At 42.2% G+C, this 14,797-nt stretch overlaps 1 protein-coding gene and 1 pseudogene across 5 annotated transcripts in view; both read right to left on the reverse strand.

Moving 5' to 3' along the window:
• LOC126183202 (ankyrin-3-like) overlaps window positions 1-14,797 on the reverse strand; it is an 892,753-nt gene that overhangs the window by 709,092 nt on the left and 168,864 nt on the right. The gene's annotated exons all lie outside the window — the stretch shown is intronic.
• On the reverse strand, window positions 3,437-3,554 carry LOC126186123 (5S ribosomal RNA; annotated as a pseudogene).

Raw genomic sequence — 14,797 nt, forward strand, 5'->3', positions numbered from 1 at the left:
TGTACACAGTAACACACCTTACCATGGACAACTGACACAGGGGTAGTGGCACAGATGAATGCGCCGGTGCGATGCATGCGGTCGCCACATGACACACGTGCTATGAAAAAGTTGTATGCAGTATGATTGGTGGTCAGGGGTGTACGCTGCTTTTCACCCGCTGCTTGTTTCAGTGTACAACAGACAATGGCGATCTTTGCGACACTGCGGCAGAACTGCATGCGCCATTAAATACATGCATTGTGACAGGCGATCGTAGCTTTGAACAATTACTATGAGCTACGTTGTTATACGATGTACGCTGTATATGTCCATAACACAATAAATATGCATTTCTGGCCATTGGTTCCCTATTTCAATATCATCGGTTGTGGACCCACTGTCACATGTTTCAATTTGACCCAAAAGGTTTGAGACAGTTTGAGTAGTATCTGTTGATGTAGATCGGTAGAGAAGGGGAATCTACACATCAGGGTTTGGATCGCTAGACAATATTACATAGGAGAATGAGATTATCACATTCATGACCTACATATATGACGGACTGTACATAGGATCCTTAGGGTGTATTAACTGCAGTTTCTCGAGATGTGTGTTGGGAGGATGTAATCGGTCGAAAAGGTGTTTTGTAAACCGTTTATTCCGTGTATGATGAATCGCATTTCCTTAAGATTCTGTCAAGGAGCCACAGCAAGGTATGTGCTTCTCCTCAAGTTCTATTACGAGGTGCATTTAAGTTCTAAGGCCTCCGATTTTTTTTTTCTCTGGACTGGAAAGAGACAGAAACATGCGCATTGTTTTAAAATGAGGCCGCGTTCATTGTCAATACGACCCAGAGATGGCAGCACCGTAGGGCAGATGGAATTTTACCGCCAGTGGCGAGAATGAGAACTGTTTTAAATACTTAAAATGGCGACGTTTTCCTAACTTGAACAGCGTGCAATCATTCGTTTTCTGAATTTGCGTGGTGTGAAACCAATTGAAATTCATCGACAGTTGAAGGAGACATGTGGTGATGGAGTTATTGATGTGTCGAAAGTGTGTTTGTGGGTGCGACAGTTTAATGAAGGCAGAACATCGTGTGACAACAAACCGAAACAACCTCGGGCTTGCACAAGCCGGTCTGATGACATGATCGAGAAAGTGGAGAGAATTGTTTTGGGGGATCGCTGAATGACTGTTGAACAGATCGCCTCCAGAGTTGGCATTTCTGTGGGTTCTGTGCACACAATCCTGTATGACGACCTGAAAATGCGAAAAGTGTCATCCAGGTGGGTGCCACGAATGCTGACGGACGACCACACGGCTGCCCGTGTGGCATGTTGCCAAGCAATGTTGACGCGCAACGACAGCATGAATGGGACTTTCTTTTCGTCGGTTGTGACAATGGATGAGACGTGGATGCCATTTTACAATCCAGAAACAAAGCGCCAGTCAGCTCAATGGAAGTACACAGATTCACCGCCACCAAAAATATTTCGGGTAACCGCCAGTGCTGAAAAAATGATGGTGTCCATGTTCTGGGACAGCGAGGGCGTAATCCTTACCGGCCGGCCGGTGTGGCGCGTCAGTCTGGAACCGCGTGACCGCTACGGTCGCAGGTTCGAATCCTGCCTCGGGCATGGATGTGTGTGATGTCCTTAGGTTAGTTAGGTTTAAGTAGTTCTAAGTTCTAGGGGACTAATGATCACAGATGTTGAGTCCCATAGTGCTCAGAGCCATTTCGTAATCCTTACCCATTGCGTTCCAAAGGGCACTACGGTAACAGGTGCATCCTACGAAAATGTTTTGAAGAACAAATTCCTTCTTGCACTGCAACAAAAACGTCCGGGAAGGGCTGCGCGTGTGCTGTTTCACCAAGACAACGCACCCGCACATCGAGCTAACGTTACGCAACAGTTTCTTCGTGATAACAACTTTGAAGTGATTCCTCATGCTCCCTACTCACCTGACCTGGCTCCTAGTGACTTTTGGCTTTTTCCAACAATGAAAGACACTCTCCGTGGCCGCACATTCACCAGCCGTGCTGCTATTGCCTCAGCGATTTTCCAGTGGTCAAAACAAACTTCTAAAGAAGCCTTCGCCGCTGCAATGGAATCATGGCGTCAGCGTTGTGAAAAATGTGTACGTCTGCAGGGCGATTACGTCGAGAAGTAATGCCAGTTTCATCGATTTCGGGTGAGTAGTTAATTAGAAAAAAAATCGGAGGCCTTAGAACTTGAATGCACCTCGTATGTAATCATTCTACATTAAGATATTATTTGCGTGTTACTCATTCCAATAGCTTACTACAAATAACGTCCTTCGTGCATTTCGCTACAGCCTTCTAACGTTGTAACCCTCCTGTAGCATTGTTTTCTACTACATCCAATCACATACTCTGCAAGCCAATGTGCAGCGCAGGTAGGAGACTATCATCTATTTTCTTTCCTATTCTATTCAGACAGACTGACAAAGGGAAAATGATAGTCTACATGCCTTTGCACATGCCCTAATCCCTCGTATGATCGCTACCGGGGTATACGATGGTAATGAACTTGTTTTATGGATCATTCAACTTTAGATTGCTTCGGATGGTTACTTCTAAATATTTTACGATTCTAAGTAGGTGTGATCAAAGCTAGCAGATATTGGGAAAGAATACCAGAGCCACAATCAAAATAAAAAGGTATCTGAAAAATCACACACCACTAATCTAACATTAGTAATAAAACGACTCGAGGGAAGAGGACTTACCACATGTCAGCAGCTTTTCAGTGTATATTCTTAGGCACAGAACTAGAGTTTCTAGCACTTTCGGAAACTAATGGATTCTTACCAGTTTGCACCACACTTCAAGCACGTAGCAAGGACATATTGTAAATATCGCTAGGTAGTCCGAAGAATGCATAGCACAAATTCTGTGTAATATCTGTATCAATTGTGTTAACAATCTCCTCTTGTTTTGGAGGTATATTATTAAGCCTACAGATAGACACACATTAATTGGAGACAAATTCTGCCTTATACAAGACACCGTTTCATTGCTTTACCCAGCCTTGTTTTAGCACTTTATGTGCTGTCTTTAGTGAAAGTTGTTATTTTCTTTCTGAAAATTTTCTTTCTCTTGTGTTGGTTGTAAGAAATTTTGACTCAAAAGTATTTACAAATTTTGCAAAAGGAGCAATTATTAAATGTCAAATATTTTACATATAGTCTGCATACAGCATAAAGTTAAGGCTCTATCACTTAAAAAGCACTCCGTCTTCAGGCCACGAGTGGCCTACCGGGACCATCCGACCGCCGTGTCATCCTCAGGGGAGGATGCGGATAGGAGGATCATGGGGTCAGCACACCGCTCTCCCGGTCGTTATGATGGTATTCTTGACCGAAGCCGCTACTATTCGGTCGAGTAGCTCCTCAATTGGCATCACGAGGCTGAGTGCACCCCGATAAATGGCAACAGCACATGGCGGCCTGGATGGGCACCCATCCAAGTGTCGGCCACGCCCGACAGCGCTTAACTTCGGTGATCTCACGGGAACCGGTGTACCCACTGCGGCAAGGCCGTTGCCTCTATCATTTAGATTAGCTTTATATGTGGTTAATTTACGATGTGTTTAAAGAGTATTGTTTTGTACTAAATTTGGAAATTATGCGAATATTATATACACTCGTTTACATATCTTACATGGCAATATTAAATATATATGCTGGAAGCTGTAAATGAACCATACATTCTACAACTTGTCATCTGCAAACAACGAAATGTCGCTTTTTTTAATGTTTCTGTTTATTGTTCATTTCAGACTGGGACCCGCTACATACGTAGTTATTTAGCGTGTTACTTACGGTTTCTGATGTCACGGTGATTTTTTCCCTCGCTTGTGTCGTGTTAACATGCTTATTTTTTTTCTGTTGTCGTTACACACGCATTCTGTATAATTTGTCAGCCAAACACACAGTTTCTGTCACCATTTCATGTGTTGTGTCTCTGTGGTGTTCATTTCTTTCGTTTCCGTTTTGTATAGGGTGAGGGACGAGAATTTAAAGTGTTGTTGACGTTTGAGATGTTTAGCTCGTGTGTGTGTGTGTGTGTGTGTGTGTGTGTGTGTGTGTGTGTGTGTGTGTGTGCGCAATAATTCCTCTATCGTCGCGTAAAGGGTTTTATAGCACAGTGAGGTGTATTTGTTTAGTATTTTCTATCCTTGGAGTACGATTTTTAGAAGTGATAATTTTTTGTATTCTTAATTTATGGGCTAAGCTGTTACTAGTGTTAAGAATTTTTAAATGGGTTCCGATGTTTGTTGGATGATGATTCTGTGCCATTAGGTGTTCAGAAAATGTTGAGTGGGAGCTATTACTTTACATTGGTCTCATATGTTCTGTGTATCACATTCTAAACTTTCTGCACGTTAGGCCCATGTATTCAGACTGACAGAAGCTGCAGGTGAAGTCCGTCACAGGAGAGTGCGAAAGCGAAATCTGAATCGAAATAATATATCCAGAGTGCGAAAGGCGGTGGTTGTGACAAAATTAGGGAGAGATTTTCATCAATGACTGGCATGGGTGTCGGCTAGGTGTATTGTGGCAAACGCTCTGTTCTCCTGTCTTGCAGATCCGTCACCACACATCTGAAGGCCCATATCTGCAAATTACGAGGAAGTGTAATTTCTGAAGCATTAGCAGTTCAAGTAAAACCTACAATAATTAGAAACGTGCATAGAAATGTGTGCGAGAGACTTTCGTCCGTATACATTAACATTAGGTGTAGGATTCTGCGTTTTACATCAGGAGCTTGTAAACGTCGGTTCAGAATTTGGAGATGTACATGTTTCCAACATTTTTCCTCATCTTACGATAGTAGTACGAAACATTGAAAGACACGTCGATGAAATACGAGCGAGTATGTCGTCCAGCATTATTCAGGACATGGACGAAAATGCATGTTCATGTACAGCGGATATATGGACCGACAGATATCGGAAAATGTGTTACCTGTCTAGTACTGTGGACTTTGCTTCTCAAGATACGGCACTGCAGAATATGGCTTTCGTGACAAATCACTTAAGAGAAAAAAAAACTATAGGGAATTTATTAAGAACTATATCGAGGAAACATTATTCAAATTGTTAGGAATAAATCTCCAGCATTTTAATAAGACTTCATTTGTCACTGACAAAAGCACTAATGTATGCAAGGCACTGCAATCCTTTCAGCATTATGCATGCACCACACATGTTTTGAATACAGTCCTGAAATATATGTTAGATGACGATTAGTTAATAAATGGACTGGGAGTAGTTTATTCCAAGACGTATGCTGCTAAAGTTAGTGACCCTTTCATGAAGAAAGCCTGGTGACCTGATTTCGCTATAGAGAAGTTTGACGCAAGAAACGTTGAGTGTGACAGCTTGTTTAGAATGCCACTGTAAGCATTAAGGCACTACGACAAAGTAATGGAACTGCTTCCAGAGAGAGGTGTCTCTGAAAGACTTACTGATTACGACAACACTGCAAAAGAATTCTTGACATTTTTAGAGCCGTTCGATCAAAGATGCAACAGGAATGCTGGAGAAGTTTCCAACAGAGCAGTTTGTTTTGTTAAGGGTGGACAAACTGAAAAGTGATTGTAATGTAAGACGCAAAGAGAGAGAAGTGCATACGTTTACATTACTGTAGACACGCTGCGTGTCCAGCAAAAGAAAACTGCGCCTAACTGCAAAACGCCACTTTCGGTGTCACCGGTATTTTGGCAGTACACTACGATGGTCGTATTATCATCTATTAACTATAAGCACTAAGAGTGCTGAATCATCGCTGTCTCCATCTCGCATATGGGAAAGTTGAAATTCCGGCGTTGCACAGAATAGTAACAATTCTGTGGTCGCCCTTCCGATTATTGGAATTGATATTTGTTTGTGACAGAGATGAGACGTAAAGTACTGTACGTCAGATGTGTGATGAAGTATCAGGTTCTGATAAGCTAGAACAACAAAAATCAGTGCGGTATGGAAGCGAACTTGATGCGAAACGAGTAGATACAATGCTACTTGTTTTAAGACAAAAAGGAAAGTACTATGTCCAATCAATAACGGCACAGGCTTATAAAAGTTCCATTACAAACAGTGCGACACAAATTTGCAATAGTTCTCCACATAAGATAAACACTATTGTATCTTTCCCACATTTTAGTAAGACCCTCAGGTCCTTCTTACTTGATCACTGTTCCTACCCAGTAGCAGAATTTACAACATGTAAATTACGGAACTCAAAAGCAAAAGGAACAAAATATCTCTATACAAGTAGCGCACCCTGTCCTGTAGATTAAACCACTCGAACATCAAATAATGTGGTATATGCTTACATTAAACTAATAATAAAGCATCAGAACCTGTTATATACGCGAATGTTAGGAAAAAAACATTTCGACGTTGCGAGACGCGAATCTTCATCAGATCACATAGCTGGACATGAATCAACAACGCTACTCACAATGCTGTAGTAACCACAATTAAAAATGGGCATTTCTAAAATGTTACCAGTTGCTAAATGCTGTAATCGTAGCTATATTACTAACTGAAATTTATTTATAGCATATTGCACCAAGAACAATGTGTTTTTGGTGGATCCTGAGTGTCTCGTTACCTTCAGATGACACTCTCATAATACGCAAGTTACAATAATTCTTTTGCCACGAATATGATGTCTCATTATTTTATTGCAACAAATGGTTCAAATGGCTCTGAGCACTATGGGACTTAACATCTTAGGTCATCAGTCCCCTAGAACTTAGAACTACTTAAACCTAACTAACCTAAGGACATCACACACAACCATGCCCGAGGCAGGATTCGAACCTGCGACCGTAGCAGTCCCGCGGTTCCGGACTGTAGCGCCTAGAGCCGCACGGCCGGCTATTGCAACAAATCACGCAGTTAACAACGGGTTTTCGAGTGATTCTCAAGTTTCTGGTGCTCAGAAACGACAAATATACGTATAGGTTTGAACTGAATGCCAATATGGAGCCTCACAGCTCAATGCTGGAGATGGCGTGCATGTGATGTAGGTGGCGTTGTGCCATCTGATTGGTCAACGGTCAGACGCACGCTCAGAATATCTGACATGCTGCACGTTCAGAAAGACTCCCGAACGTACTATTCCACGCTGTGACGTCAGGAACTCGGCACGCTCAACGCTCAACGTTCGGATGCACGGTCCGTGTGCCGACGGCTTTACGCCAACAGGGAATAATTTGGAGACAATTTTGTTCTTGCTAGATTTCTAATTTGTTAGGTGGTCAAGTTCACATATGTACATTTGAATCAATAAAGCAGATGGTGTTATAAAAAGCAGCAACGTTATTTTTCAGTATGAGACCGACAAAAGTTGGCAGATACATAGTTTTCCTGTGAAATTCAAGGTTGTTTCCAAAATTTCGTTATGCGTAAAGTAAGCTGTTGTCTCATTGGATCACAATATGTCACGATTAGAAACTGCCACGAGTATACGTCTACAGCGTAAACAAACCGATCTGAGTGTAGTTCCATCAGCTGGTGGGAGTCAAAAGCGACGCCCGCGTGCAGACTAGAGTTGTGGCGATTCGTGAATGAGTCGTTCATTGAACGACTCTAAATGAAGAATCGTAAGAATCGAATCGTGATACGGACGAATCGTCATTCAAAAGAATCGTAAGAACGATTGCGTGTTTCCGAGTCGTGACGATTCCAAGTTGCAACGATTCATCGACTCTTAGTACACTATGCTTCGAAGGCAACTTCCGAATCATGCCGAGTCGTGCCGAATGATTACGACCGCCAGATGGGAGTCAAGTGGAGGATGCGTGTGAACAAAGGAAGCTCGGAACGAACAAACGAAGTTCGTGGGCCGTAATATTACTCGTGAAAACCAAGCTGACGGGCGGTGGCTGACGGGAACGAGCGTAAAGGCATTTCCCATTTACTATCCCTATATAGTGCACAATCGCGGATTCGTATCATCCTACGTTTTTCTGCGCTCTTTCCAATTCCACAGCACCTTATATTTCACAATAAAGCAACTGTCAGCCCTCACACACTGCAAATTTAGCTTAACTTTTGTTTCGTCAAAATACAAAGCATAGGTATTTTGCTTTTAATTTGTCTGAGAACTTGCTTATGCCACTGCTATTTATGTGAGAAGACGACATACTTCTAAAGTGTAGGATACAATCGTATACAGCGACATTTCTTCACTGCTAATTTGCTAATTCTGTTAGTTCCACCAGTGCCGCCACTAAATGGCTGTCGCACTAGACCAATATTACAGAGCCTATAGAGAGAGAATGTAGGCACTCTAACCAATACCTTTCTTGGCGGATCGCCGTGTAATACCGTCTTTAAACAAAAGCTCTTTAATTAATAATTTCCAGTTCGAGTTTTCGAATGTTATCCTGTTCAGATTCATATTAAATTTTAGTGAAGTAATGTCGCTGTATACGATTGAATCCTATTGTTTAGAAGTATGTCGTCTTCTCACGTGAATAGTAGTGACAGCGGCAAGTTCTCTGACAATTTAAAAGCAAAATACCTATACTTTGTATTTAGAAAAAATGAAAGTTAAGCTAAATTTGCTGTGTGGGAGGGCTGTCAGCTGCGTTATGAATTAAAAGGGGGTGATGTGGACTTGGAAAGACATCTTAACACAGAAAAACTTAGGATGATATGAGCCAAACCACGTCTGCCTCACTGCTAGATTTTGTTACTATAAAACAGACGTCTGTAGTTAGGTGCGTTCAAGCTACACAACCAAACTGGCATAACACGTAATTTTGCACCACCTTCCGCACAAATCGACTCCTCTTTCCTGGCATACTGAAATAAAACAATAGATGCAATCAAATCAAACGTGACCTTTCATCAATTAAAGCATTACACGTATAAATCGAGAGTCACACTTGTAACGTCATATGCATGTTTACTCATAAACTATTTCTGGCATATCTTATGATGACACAATTCGATTCTAACCTCATTGACAATTTCAGACATGTCCTGCCATCTGTGAGTAAAGTTACGTTGTGCAAGACGCGACAGTTGGCTGCGACTGCGACGCTGCCCCCTCCTCTTTTCCCACCCTGGCAGACGGCGGCACGGCCGCAAGACGACTGGAGTCGTTGCCGTTTCCCAAGCTGCGGCCGGCGGCGGCGGATTCAAATACATAAGAAAAATAAGAATTCCGATTTTATTGCTGTAAAAAATACTGTATGTTAATGCAACAAAGTTACATCGGCTCCCAGAGTTAGTTTTTCGATACAGATTCTCCTTTTACTTTAAAAAATTGAAAAGTATTTCTTCCGGTTTTGCGTGTTTTTTTCGCTGTATATTACTTCTCTATCAATTGTGAGGAAAGTAAAAGGCACAAAAAATTGATGTTTGCGTATCTTACAGTTTCACATCACAGCTTGATAATGAGGTGTCTATTTTTCCGATATTCGTCACAGTTATCCCGATACTTAATTTACAAGTAACCTACTGCATAAAATTTGAATTGTGTACAGTGAAAAATGTGGTCGCTGGCTACTTTACGTATGGTTTACGTTAGGTCATACATCGTTGCCGATGAAAAGAAGCTAACATATCGAAATTATTTTTAAAGTTGAGATCAGAATGATATCGAACTCCGTTACCGAGATTTGGGCTCATATATCTCCGGGAGCGTCGCGACTAGCCGCCAGTTCTGTCGACGCGCAACGAGAATCGTGTGGTCATCACACGATAGAGAATGCGTTTGTTTTGTTTCGCTGACACATTTGGACCTAATGAAACCATTTTATGTCATATTTCTCCGGTATGAGTTACTAATATTTCTCCATATGCTCTTGACAATTTCATTTAAAATGCCACGAAATGTAGGTTTCTTAAACCCAAGTGATCAAGCAGAACCCATTTTCGTGGTTTTGCTGAGGCATCTAAACCTGTTCCAAGCTTTCTTTCTCGTTTATTTCTCTGGTACGAGTCCCGAATATTCCTCCATCTGTTTTTGCACATTTCACCTAAAATTCCAATGAAAGATAAGTTTATTAACAATAACCGCACGCTTGCGTCGTTGCATTGTTTCAAGTTCCTGACAACAAGATAGGGTTACACCTTAAACATCTCTAGAATTTTCATTCTGAACGTCTACAGTATACACTGGCAGAAATGTGGAAGAAATAATGTCCGTGCTTGTTCACAAAATTTCCCCAAATTATACTTGTCAGTTTCTCCCATGCAGAAACTTTTGGAACAAGCTAAGGCAACTTTCATAGCCGACTGAGTCTTTATTCCCATCCAAATGAACTTCCATATTCTTATATTCTGACAGCATACATCGTTATGGATGACATGAACATTTAATCTTGCCAAGCTGCACTCAAAAGATGACTCCAGGATTTACAAAAGACGAATTTCAATTGTGAACTGTGTCAGACCAGAAGGGCCTTGTAAAACAGTAGTGCACTTTTGGCACAATTTTTTTGAGCACCATCTTCTACCAATGAATGGAAGCGAATGTGACAAATTACTTATTGCAGCATACTGTTTGCGCAATCTGTTGAGAAACGCCTTCCTCAAAAACGAGCATCTATTGATTACAGAAAGCTGTACAACAATCTGGTGGTGGTTTTTCACAACTAGAAGGTATCATCAAGACACCAATCTACCGTTTACTTTCAAAGTGAAGGTATTGTAAAATGTAACTTTCTCGTTGTTCTTTAGATTGTTCATTTTATAATGTACTTGACGTTTTCAATTTTTATCGTCACAAAAAAGAGTAACGCGAAAATTGACCTTCAAGTTCATTTTCATCATTCTAATTCTACATCTGCATGGATTATACTGATTTTCATAACAGGCCTGAAAAATTTGCATTAATGGGAAAAAATTATATATTTCACTCACCTGCCAGTTTCAACTGTGCACCAATTTCTTCGCAAATTCTGTCTCTGAACATAGTGTCTCTATATTTAGGGTTCTTCAAATCGTAAAGGCAAGGATGTCGCGAGACCAGCTCACAGAGCATCACATCCTGTGGGTGGCTCATTTCAGTTTTCCTTGACTGGCTCGACATCTTTCTGGCAGCCGTACGTCTTTGTGTCGTGCGACTCCCGTCGCAACACTGCTCACTGGTGCAGTGCTGCGGCAGCTGTCGCAATAGCCGCGCGTCGCATCCCAAACTCGAACTGCACATGCGCCAGCAAGCAACTTCTGACGTCACGTAGCGACCCGTCGCAGTCGCTAGTGTGCGTCGCGTCTTGGACAACGTACCTTTAGATGTAGAACTTTTTGCATTACGTAAGAATCGTGCCATCGCAGACTAGAATGAATCGTGAACGAATCGTAGGAATCGATTCGGAATGTGAGATCGAATCGGGAAAAAGAATCGTGTTGCCCAACTCTAGTGCAGACACAGAGTGCTGCGGCAACAGCAGCGCGGCGAGCGAGCCAGGACGCGCGGCCTCCTCCACCCTCCCCTCCATCGGCGCCTAGTTCGACCACAGCCCGCTTCGAGCGTTCGTACTCCGGGAAGCCATGACGGAGCGCGGCGCGCTCGAGCGAGCGAAATCCCCAATTTACATACCGCTAGTAAGAATATACACTGAAGAGTCAAAGAAACTGGTACACCTAGATAATATCGTAGCCGACCGCGGTGGCCGACCGGTACTAGGCGCTTCAGTCCGGAACCGCGCGACTGCTACGGTCGCAGGTTCGAATCCTGCCTCGGGCATGGACGTGTGTGATGTCCTTAGGTTAGTTAGGTTTAAGTAGTTCTAAGTTCTAGGGGACTCATGACCTCAGATGTTAAGTCCCATAGTGCTCAGAGCCATTTACATAATATCGTGTAGGGCCCCCGCGAGCACGTAAAAGCGCCTGCCGCAATACGACAGAGGATGGACTCGACCAATGTCTGAAGTAGTGCTGGAGGGAACTGACATCATGAATCTTGCAGGGCTGTCCATAAATCCCTAAGTGTATGAGGGGGTGGAGATCTCTTCTGAACAGCACGTTGCAAGGCATCTCAGATATGCTCAATACTGTTCGTGCCTGGTGAGTTTGGTTGCCAGCGGAAGTGTCTAAACTCAGCAGAGAGTTCCTGGAGCCACTCTGTAGCAATTCTGGACGTGTGGGGTGTCGCATTGTCCTGCTGGAATTGCCAAAGTCCGTAGGAATGCACAATGGACATGAATGGATGCAGGCGATCAGCCAGGATGCTTACGTACGTGTCACCTGTCAGAGTCGTATCTAGAAGTATCAGGGATCCCACATTACACCAACTACACACGCCCCACACCATTACAGAGCCTCCACCAGTTTCAACAGTCCCCTGCTGACATCACACATGTTCATGGATTTATGAGGTTTTCCCCATACCCGTACAACGTCCATCCGCTCGATACAATTTGAAACGAGACTCGTCCGACCAGGCAACGTGTTTCCAATTATCAACAGTCCAATGTCGGTGGTGGCGGGCCCAGGAGAGGCGTAAAGCTTTGTGTCGTGCAGTCATCGAAGGTACACGAGTGGGCCTTCGGCTCCGATGTCTGCTGATTTGTTGTGTGTTGTGTTGCATCTGTGTTTGTTTGTTTGCTTGCTTGTGTGTGTGCGTGTGTGTGTGTTTGATGATTGTGTGTTACCTGTTTTTGTATTTTGTTGTTTATTTTATCCACTGTTTTTTCACCATACCCTTCCTCCTGTGCAATTTGCTTTATTGTATTTAGTTTTTCTGTGTCTTCATGTTTGTTCATAGGTGCTCTGTTCAGTCTGTGTAGTGAGTTTCTGAAACGGGCTTCTCTATGGGTTACAGGGTGATTGGGTTGGTTGTGAATGATTGTGTTGGTGATTGTACGTTTCCTATACACTGTTAATTCATGTTTGTTGTTTCCTTAGTGTATTGTGAAGACTAAGAAACTGAGCCTGTCATCTTTTTGTGTTTGGCTCAAATGGTTCAAATGGCTCTGAGCACTATGGGACTTAACATCTGAGGTCATCAGTCTCCTGGAACTTAGAACTACTTAAACCTTACTAACCTAAGGACATTACACACATCGATGCCCGAGGCAGGATTCGAACCTGCGACCGTAACGGCCGCGCAGTTCCAGACTGAAGCGCCTAGAACCGCTCAGCCACACCAGCCGGCTCTTTTTGTGTTTTATGGTGAACTGTACTTGCGCATGGATAGTGTTACGTCATCGTGAAGTTCTTTTATAGGAGTATATGATTCATGTACTAGGCAAATTATATCATCCACATGTTGGTACGAATATTTTATTTTGCACTGCTTCGGTTTAACAATTTTGTCAGACGTTTGAATTCCTGTTTGATTCATGAATATGTGAGCTAGGAGGCTACTGACTGGTGATCCGTGAGCTAGCTCTTCATGTTGAAAGTAAAACTTGTTGTTTAAATTCAAGCAGTTTTATTCTGTGATGGGGTTCAGTGTGGCTGACATTTCTCTCTCTCTCTCTCTCTCTCTCTCTCTCTCTCTCTCTCTCTCTCACACACACACACACACACACACACAAGTTAAATATCTCATACGTCAACAAAACTAATTTGCGTGACACACACCCGGAACAAACACAAAACGAAAGAAATGAACACCACATAGACATAACAACACGTGAAACAGCGGCAGAAACTCTGTGCTTGACAGACAAATTATAAAAAATGAGAGTGTAATAACAGCAAAATAAATAAGCATGTTAACAAGACACAAGCAACGGATAAAACCGCAATATCAAAAACCGTAAGTAACACGCTATACAATGCGATGTATTGCGATTCACAATCTGAAATGAACAATAAACAGAAAAATAAATAACGTTTCGTTGTTCGCAGATGACAAGCTGTAGAATGTATGGTTTATTTTCAGCTACCAGAATACATATTTAATAGCACCCCGTAGGGTGTGTTAACGAACGTACGATGTTGCAACATCAACGGAATTTCCAAACGTAGTACAAAACAAAAATGTTTCAACATGTCGTAAATGAACCACGTATAATGCATAAACTTAGTGACATATGTCTTCGCACAGTATGCATTCTATATGTAAAAGATTTGACAGTTAATAATCGCTCCTTTTGCAAATGTAAATACTTTTGAGCAAAAATATCATATAACCTACACAATACGTTAACATGTAACAATTTTTCAGAAGGAAAATCAACAAGAATTCCACTGAAGAAAGCACATACTGTATAATACTGGAAGACGTCTGGGTAAAAACAACACTATAAACGGTTTCTTGCATAAGGCAGAGTTTCTTAGCAAGCCTGGAAATAAGAAGAGCCACAACATCTATACATATGTATTTTGTACTCGAAATCTTTAATAGTGAGGTTTAAGTTCGCTCTATTTCTTAACACTTGTGGAATGGCATCGTTTGTAGGATCCAATCCCAATTCGATAATTTCTGTGATGGATCAACACTGAAAAGCTGTGAAGAAAATGAAACAGGTGGATAATTGCAGTGTAAGTTCGATTGCAGCTTTTGATAACATGAAAGGAGGAACGGCTGGGAACGTGAAACAAGGGACCAAAAGTGCCGATAGGGATGTCTCGAGGATGTCGTTCTTAAACAGAACTGTCATTCATTCTGTAAAAACCGATGGGACGAGAAGTGTCGTCTACTTGTAAATATTACAGTAGATACTTTGTCAATAAAAGTGAAAAGTGCATGATAATTGAGTGTTTCAGTTTTCAGACAGGAAACACTACAACAAGAAGAGGATGGTCTATATGCGCGTCGGATGGAATTTCTATTCAGTAGTTCGCAGTTGGCGCATTTTGCTCGTAGT

The sequence above is a fragment of the Schistocerca cancellata genome, chromosome 4 (genome assembly GCF_023864275.1).
Source record: "Schistocerca cancellata isolate TAMUIC-IGC-003103 chromosome 4, iqSchCanc2.1, whole genome shotgun sequence".
NCBI lineage: Eukaryota > Metazoa > Arthropoda > Insecta > Orthoptera > Acrididae > Schistocerca > Schistocerca cancellata.